Raw genomic sequence first — 8,645 nt, 5'->3', positions numbered from 1 at the left:
CAGAGGGTCAGGAAGAGTGTTGGGAGAGAAAGATAAAGGGGGAACAAGAACAGAATGGTGAAGGCAGTGACAAAATTAGATACATGTCTTAGGAAAAGTACTCTTGCTGCAAAGAGAAGCAGGGTAAGAGGGACAAAAGGTATTGGGGTGAAGGGTATCCGATGGATTGGATCTGGGAGCCATATTGAGGATGGAGTTGACAGGAACATAGTTCCTGTATGTGGGGTTTGGAAGGAGGGTGGAGGTGACCGCTAAAGGAAAAGGAAATATTAATAATGATTCCCAGGTTTCTGATTTCAGAACTATGTGACTCTGAAATGCCATTGACTATCACAGGAACTTAAGAAGGGCTCACTGCCACTGGAGTTTGAAATGCTCAGTCCAAGAATTCCTGTTGTAGCTCAGAGGATTAAAAACCTGACATGGTATCCATGAGGATGCAGGTTCAATCCCTGGCCTCGATCAGTAGGTTGAGGATCCAGTATTGCTGCAGCTGTGGTATAGGCCACAGCTGCAGCTCTAATTTGACCCCTTAGCCCAGGAACATCCATATGCTGCAGGTGCAACCATAAAAAAGAAAAAAATTATAAAATGTTCAGTCCATGGGAGCTGGGACTCAATAGACATAGGAGCCAACTAACTAATTATAATTATACCAATAGCTAACAGTTCACTTCTCTCTGCTAAAATTAGGGATAGGGTTAGGGTTAGTGATTAATATAACTAGAGGGTGTGGTGTGAATGTGTGTGTCACACCCCGCAAATTCATATGATGAAATCCTAAGCCCTAAGGCTGGGCCTTTGGCAGAGCCCTCATGAATGGGATTAGCATCCTTATAAACAAGCCCCAGAGAGATCCCTCACCATGTGGAAGCAGGCTCTTACTACATACCAAATCTACTACTGCCAAGATCTTGGACTTCCCAGACTCCAGAAGTGTGAGAAATAAGTGGTTCATGTTTATATGCCCATTGGTCTATGGTATTTTGTTATAGCAGCCAGAACAGACTAAGACACCAGGTAAGTTTTTGAATGTTTACTCTGTGCCAGGATTTGTGCTTAGAGAAGAAAGTTAATTCTCTTAGGTTTAAACAGCAGGAAAGTATACCACTGATCCCAAGTCATATTATTCTAAATTTTTGTGTTTACTCATTTTGCTCTGTTGTTTCCAGACAGTTCTGAGAGACTAGGATATCAAAGTAAATCTCTGTGTCTTTGTCTTCCCCCAGTCAAAGGTCTAGCCGAGCATGTTGGCTACTCTGTCAGTTTGCTTAACACTGTGGGAAGACTACTTTTAAAGTGAAATTGACAAACCAAAGCAAAAAAAACCCCTAATAAAAAAATAGTAAGTTAGCTGTGCTTGGCCTTAGAAACCCTTATGCTTTATGTATAAATCAGTATACTCCTGCCCCAAAAAGTAGGCCGTCATGGAAAGAGGCTTCAAAGAGAAGGGTAAACATTAATTTTGATGTCTTTGGGAGAAAGAAAGAAGTAATTTCCTGGTTAAGCTGTAACTCTAAATTCTTTTCATACCATCATATGCGTAAGTGACTCAAAGAGATGGTATTTTTCTCTTTCACACATCATTTGTACCAAGCGATGGTTTCTGTGTTGGCTGGTCACTTTTTAAAGAACAGAACAGCACGCGCATCTCATGTCCATATTCATTCTCTTGACACCACCTAGAACATGCACTCTTCTCTAGCAGCATTTGGGAAAGAATTACTATACAAAATAAAGATAGAAAGGGTAAAAAATTCTGTGTTTACTCACAGAAATTTAAACTTTAACATGGAAAAGAAGCAGGAAATCTTTCATTCAATTTTTTGAATTACTAAAGAGCTCTAGCAACCTCTCTGAGAAAATTATTTCCTACCCAGGTGGCTTTATCAGCTTAAATGATTCCCTTATTAATCAGAACTTCAAAAGGCAGTAAAAGCCAGTACAAAATAATGGGATTATTTTTTGAAGGTCCTAGGTGTTTAAATGGTAGCTTTCTAATGTTTCTCCTTTTCTTTTGAACATGCACTTCAAATGTGCAACTATTAAATGTCTAACTTATATCAGGAAATCTGATGTGACAGTGTCTGATCAGCAACAAATTGCTCAGCGCTCAGCTCTTGGTCCAAGCCATCATGGTCTCTTACTCAGATGACAATAATCACTTCTAAATTGGTCTCTCAGCTCTCAATCTTACCCTCCTGCAGGCACGTCCCCACAGAGCAGTGCGTTCATTCTCACTGCTGCACAGTGTTTCACTATGTGAGTATATCTCAATTTATGTATCCATTCTACTGTTGAAGGACATTTGGGTAGTTTCTTGCTATTCAAGCAAGAATTACTCAAATCAAGTAAGATTACTCAAATCAAAATTACCCAATTCATCTTTTTTGTAAGCATACAGACATAGTTTCGTTACATATTCATGGGAGCATGAATTTACTGGGTCATAGAGCAGGTATATGTTCAGCTTTAATAGATAATGCAAATAGTTTCCTAAAGTGGTAATTAACATTGCATTTTTGTTTTGCTCTCCACCCCCCTCCCCTTTTTTTTGCTCTTTTTTAGGGCCGAAACTGTGGCATATGGAAGTTTCCAGACTAGGAGTTGAGTCAGAGCTGTAGCAGCCGGTTACAGCCACAGCCACAGCCACACCAGATCTGAGCTGCATTGCAACCTACGCAGCAGCTTATGGCAATGCTGGATCCTTTTACCCACTAAGCGAGGCCAGGGATCTAGCTAGCATCCTCATGGATACTAGTTGGGTTCATTTCCGCTGAGCCACAACAGGAACTCCCTTCCCCGTTTCTTTTTCCATTCAGCGTTTTACACAACTTCTCTTTTTCACTTGTATTTTTCTTTCAGTGTTCAACAGTAAGCAAAAATCTAATCATTCTGAAAAAAGTAGATTCTTCGGCGTTCCCGTTGTGGCGCAGTGGTTAATGAATCTGACTAGGAACTATGAGGTTGCGGATTCGATCCCTGCCCTTGCTCAGTGGGTTGACGATCCGGCGTTGCCGTGAGCTGTGGTGTAGGTTGCAGACGTGGCTCAGATCCCGCATTGCTGTGGCTCTGGCATAGATTGGCGGCTACAGCTCCAATTCGACCCCTAGCCTGGGAACCTCCATACGCCGAGGGAGCGGCCCTAGAAATGGTAAAAAGACCAAAAAAAAAAAAAAAAGCAGATTCTTCGTAATTGAGGGAATTCAAAACAGTGTGTCTCAAACCCCAAAAGCATTTCCAGGAGGCACTCCAAAGTGTTCTGAATGATGGTTCATTGATGGGAACACAGGCAGCCACATCCCACACCATTTTACAAGAAACACACTAAACTGTCCTGGAATGTTTACTGATAAACATCAGTCATGTGACAGTAATAACTAATGAATAATTTGAGATAAGCTTTGCTATTACATCACCCTATTAGCAGAAATAACTGATTATGGTCATTACCCTAAAGCATCTAAAACCTTTAGACCTAAGTCCAACTCTGTCATATATTTCAATATGAAGTGTTCAATCACTAAGATTTACTTTGATCATTTAGAATGAACCCTTTATTTCTTTACCCTTGCTGTCCTTGTCCTGATCAGTTTGGATCCTACTCTCAGTATCTTCTACTCAGTGGAGGCTTTGCCCTTGAATTGTACTCTTATTTAATATTTCAAGAGTTCATAAGGCCTGCACCCCAGACTAAGCACCTCAGACCTTCCCACAGCCTATTTACATTTATCCATGAATTGGAGCCTGCAAAGCTTGCATTGAAGATGGCAGCATCAGAAATGAAAGAAACTTGGGTCACTGTATGATCAGGGTCCCAGCAGGAAACAGCTGATACACTCAAAAGGGAAGAGTTTTAAAGAAAGACTATCGACATGAGTGGGCAAAGTTAAAGGATTTAACAAAAGATGGGACTAGGAACAATGGGAAGTTGTCCTTATAACTAGGTGTAAAAGAACAGGATAGATGAGCGAGCATGGCACTTGGAGAGAGCTGCAGTCATGGGAAAGGGCTGCAAGTAGAAGAATGAACCACAGTTGAAACGACAAAGACCCTAACCTCTCCTCTCATTCTGCAGTCTCTCATTGGTGCCTCTTGTTGGCAAAACCCACTGGAAGCCATAGGGCAAGGGAGTGAGTGTGATGCAGTCCATAGGGGTGCAGAGCAGAGTAGGGAAGGCAGAGAATGGGTCTGGTAGGGCAAATACAGATTATCTAGCAGCATCCCAGAATCACTGCCTGGAAGGAGGCCATCCAGGAGAGCAGTCTGACCAATAACCCATACAGTAGTCTCAGTGTGCGTTAAATGTTAATCTGTTAAACCTCTAAGATTTAGGGTTTTTTTGTTCCAGCAGTTAACCTACCCTAATATATCTGGTCTATTTGTATTTTCACATTATGCCTTTTGATTTTTTGATTTTTTTGTTTGTTTGTCTTTTTTTTTTTGGCCATTTCTTGGGCCACTCCCGCGGCATATGGAGGTTCCCAGGCCAGGGGTTGAATCGGAGCTGTAGCCTCCAGCCTACGCCAGAGCCACAGCAACGCTGGACCCAAGCCGCGTCTGCGACCTACACCACGGCTCACGGCATCGCCAGATCGTTAACCCACTGAGCAAGGGCAGGGATCGAACCCTCAACCTCATGGTTCCTAGTTGGATTCGTTAACCACTGCGCCACGACGGGAACTCCACATTATGCCTTTTATATCCAAATTATTTTTCTAAAACCCAGGGGAAATGTATAACAATCCTCTAAAAATATAAACGAGTGAATTTCATAGAGTTTTTTTACATAAATTGTAAATAATTCTACTTTGAGTTATAAGTAATTACTCTGCCTTTAGATGTTCCAAACTGCTGCTTTTAACAATGACAGCTCAAAAGGGAAGAAATTGTGAGGAAGGATAAAATATTGCATTTATTCTTCAAAAATGATAATATAAGAAGGAGAAAATACCATGGGAAAACAGTCAAATGAATATCATAGAAAAATTATTTTCAGGACAGTCCACTCCCATTTCAAATCAACCCCTTCCTTTCAGTCTTGCCCTTCCTTCTCCATCCCCAGCTGAAATGCCTATTGCTCTCAAACTGGCCCCTGTTTTCCCAAGAGGCTCTTTCTATTTACTCCACCCCTGCTGTGCTCCAGACCTCCTCAACTTATATCAAAACATAATGCCCTGGGACCTTATTAGGTGAGTGGTTAGATATCTTGATAACCTTATTCATCTATCCATTTGTTTTGTTTTTTTTTTTTTATGGCTGCATCCACAGTTCATGAACGTTCCCCAGGCAGGGACTGAATCTGAGCTGCAGCCTCAACTTACACCGCAGCTACAGCAACACCAGATCCTCATAACCCACAGTGCTGGGATGGGGATTGAACCCATGCCTCCTCTGCAGCAACCCAAACCACACTGCAATAGAGACAAGACATAGAAGCAGATAACCCTAGTATAATGCAGAAAATGGCCAGTGACATAAAAGAGATGCAGATAAAGCCCTACAGGACTTGAGAGAATAGGAAGGGAAAGTTGACACCTACCATGCCAGGGCTAAGTAGAATGCATACATTAGTTTATCTTTCTTTCATATGGCTACTTTCTGGAGTTTCCATTGTGGCTCAGCGAAAACAAACAGAACTAGTATCCATGAGGATGCAGGTTCGATCCCTGGCCCCACTCAGTGGGTTAAGGATCTGGCATTGCCATGAGCTGTGGTGTGGGTCACAGACGAGGCTCAGATCCAGTGCTGCCGTGGCTATGATGTAGGGTGGGGAAAAAGGGAATTGTGTGACCAACATGAAATCAGGAAAACAGAAGGTAGGTTCCAGGAATCCAGTTGGACTATGTTAAAAAGGATGTAGGCAGAAAGGTGGCAAGTAGCAAATGTTGAAAGAGAAGATAGAAAACTGTTTGCAGAGTCTTGAATACCAGACTAAGGCAGCTGGACTCATTCAACTGAGAGCGGGGTTGAAAGCAGGGAAATGATAAGATTAAAGTTGTGTTTTAAGGTGATTAATCTGGCAGTTGGAATATCTTTCCTGTTTTAATAATATAATCACTTTTCATCAGGAATTTTCTTTGCCTTAACCCAAATGAATTAATCTTATACTGTGGCTTTGAACAGTTCTGATAAATAGTTCTTTTTTCAAAAGCTCAAACCTGCATGTGTCCAAGTCAGTCTTGAGTAAGTGTTGTTTTGCAATTTTTTTCTCCCAAGCAATTAGACTTTATGCTACTCCCTAAGTCAGCAACCACATTATTTTGATGCAACACTCTGAAATTAATTCTGAGCTGCTCCCCCAAGGCCCAGTATGTGGTTAACAGCAAATGCTCAGTCACAGCAGGGAGCACCAATAGTGACTTTTATATGAGATTCTTTTACAAAGCAACATGTGCCGATAGAGAATCCAGTCATTTGTCTTACAAGAAATAATTTTGAAATGACACATTCATCCAAAGAGATATCTTGGAATGTTATGAGAATTTTTTTAATACTTGATAAATAACTAATTACAAAGAATAAATCAATAATAAAAATTAGATCATAATCCTTTTACAATCACATATTATTCAATTTATCTGCCATAAGCTAGTTTCTACAACAATGCATGTGTACCAAATCAACAAGTGATCATTTCAGACCATTTTAGATAAAAGTTGCATCTTAAAATTGTAAAGTTATACGAGAGAACATTCAACACGTAAGTTCAGCTGATATTTTGTTTTTAATAATATTTATTTTCTCTAGTTTCCCAAACCTACTGCTGATCAGGAAAAATAATTGCAAAGAATACAAGTTCAATAAGACAGTATTACTGAGCTATGTGGTATGGAAGGAGACAATGGAGACTTTGATACCACCCAAGACTCCTATAATTATCTTTTTTGGTTCCATACGTTCAATAATCAACATCTCAGAAAAGAAATGCATTCCTCTGAGATTGAAATAATTCAATATAAAAGTAAAGCAACTCACCAGATTTGAGCCACCTTTCAGCTTTTTAAAAAAAAATCCCAAGATGGACCATTTAAAATATTCAAGCAAAATGTATAACTGAACAAAAACTCAGATTGTCATGTGCTTATTATCTGATACATAGACAAACCATCTTCTCTTCTCCAAAGTCTACCCCTGGATTGAGTGAAGGGACAAAGACAGCAATTCCTCCACTCTTCATTCTGTGATATAGGCTCTTCTCTAAGAATCCTCGGTCTATAATGCAAAAAGCTCTGTAGAAGTTATGAGAGATGGGTGAAGAAATAGAGGCTTTCCCAGAAAGTCCTGGAATACCACAAGCCCTCCAACAAATGAGCTCACTTTTCTGGACCTTGGAGTAAACTTCGTATCTAAAATTCAGGAAGCTCAATCCCCTTCATCTGGTCTGGAATGATCTTTTTTAAATATATATAATGATTTTTTTTCCATTATAGCTGGTTTACAGTGGTCTGTCAATTTCCCACTGTACAGCATGGTGACCCAGTTACACATACATATTACATTCTTTTTTCTCACATTATCATGCTCCATCATAAGTGACCAGACATAGTTTCCAGTATTACACAGCAGGATCTCATTGCTAATCCATTCCAAAGGCAACAGTTTACATCCATTAACCCCAAGAACATTCCTTAAAAATGATTACATGAATTCCTGACAGACCTATTCTGCTAAACTAGTCATAATGTTTTCACTTTTTGCTCCCACAAGCCTGCATGAATCTCTGCCCAGTTTGGTTGATTAAGAGTCACAAACATTATTAACTTTTGAAAAGAGAACTTCCTCTGATCTTGTCAGTTACCTAGAGTCAAGGATGCACATACATATTTGGTTTATCAGCATTTCTACAAATTCTGTTTTCTATACATTTAATTCATGGGCACATAAATATATATAAGTCACTTAAAATGTGCATCTGAAAGAAGATTGAAAATATTTTATAATATTCCACTTAATTCTGGATAATCAGAGGGCAAATATCTATCACTTAATTTAGCCTAAAACAATCTTTCGTTGTAATACCTGTTCTACATAAATATTTGCTTTTTTTTGCCATCTGGGTATTCAATATATAATCAACTTAATAACTGCTTTGCTGAGATTTAATTCCCTTCATTTTTATTTTTTAAGAAGACTTTAGAAGCTCAAATAGTTTACTTCTTTTTTTTTTTTTTGGTCTTTTTGCCATTTCTTGGGCCGCTCCCTCAGCATATGGAGGTTCCCAGGCTAGGGGTCGAATCAGAGCTGTAGCCACCAGCCTACGCCACAGCCACAGCAACGTGGGGATCCCAGCCACATCTGCAATCTATGCCACAGCCACAGCAACACAGGGAGCCACCTCTGCAACCTATGCCCACAGCTCACAGCAATGCTGGATCCCCAACCCACTGAGAAAGGCCAGGGATCGAACCCACAACCTCATGGTTCCTAGTCGGATTCGTTAACCGCTGAGCCATGACGGGAACTTCGTCAAATAGTTTGCTTCTTATTCTCCAGGAAAATCTAGAGCAAGCAGGCTTTGCCTTCCCTCTGGGAGAAACTTGAGATTCCCATTATGAATTCAGGAAGGAAGTGAGTTTTGTTCACATCCCAATTCCTCCAGAATTCTCAGTATGCTCCAGAGTCAGTCAGTCAGTCAGTCAGTC

This window comes from Phacochoerus africanus, chromosome 1 (assembly GCF_016906955.1).
Source record: "Phacochoerus africanus isolate WHEZ1 chromosome 1, ROS_Pafr_v1, whole genome shotgun sequence".
NCBI lineage: Eukaryota > Metazoa > Chordata > Mammalia > Artiodactyla > Suidae > Phacochoerus > Phacochoerus africanus.
Note: the sequence above shows the minus strand (reverse complement) of the source record.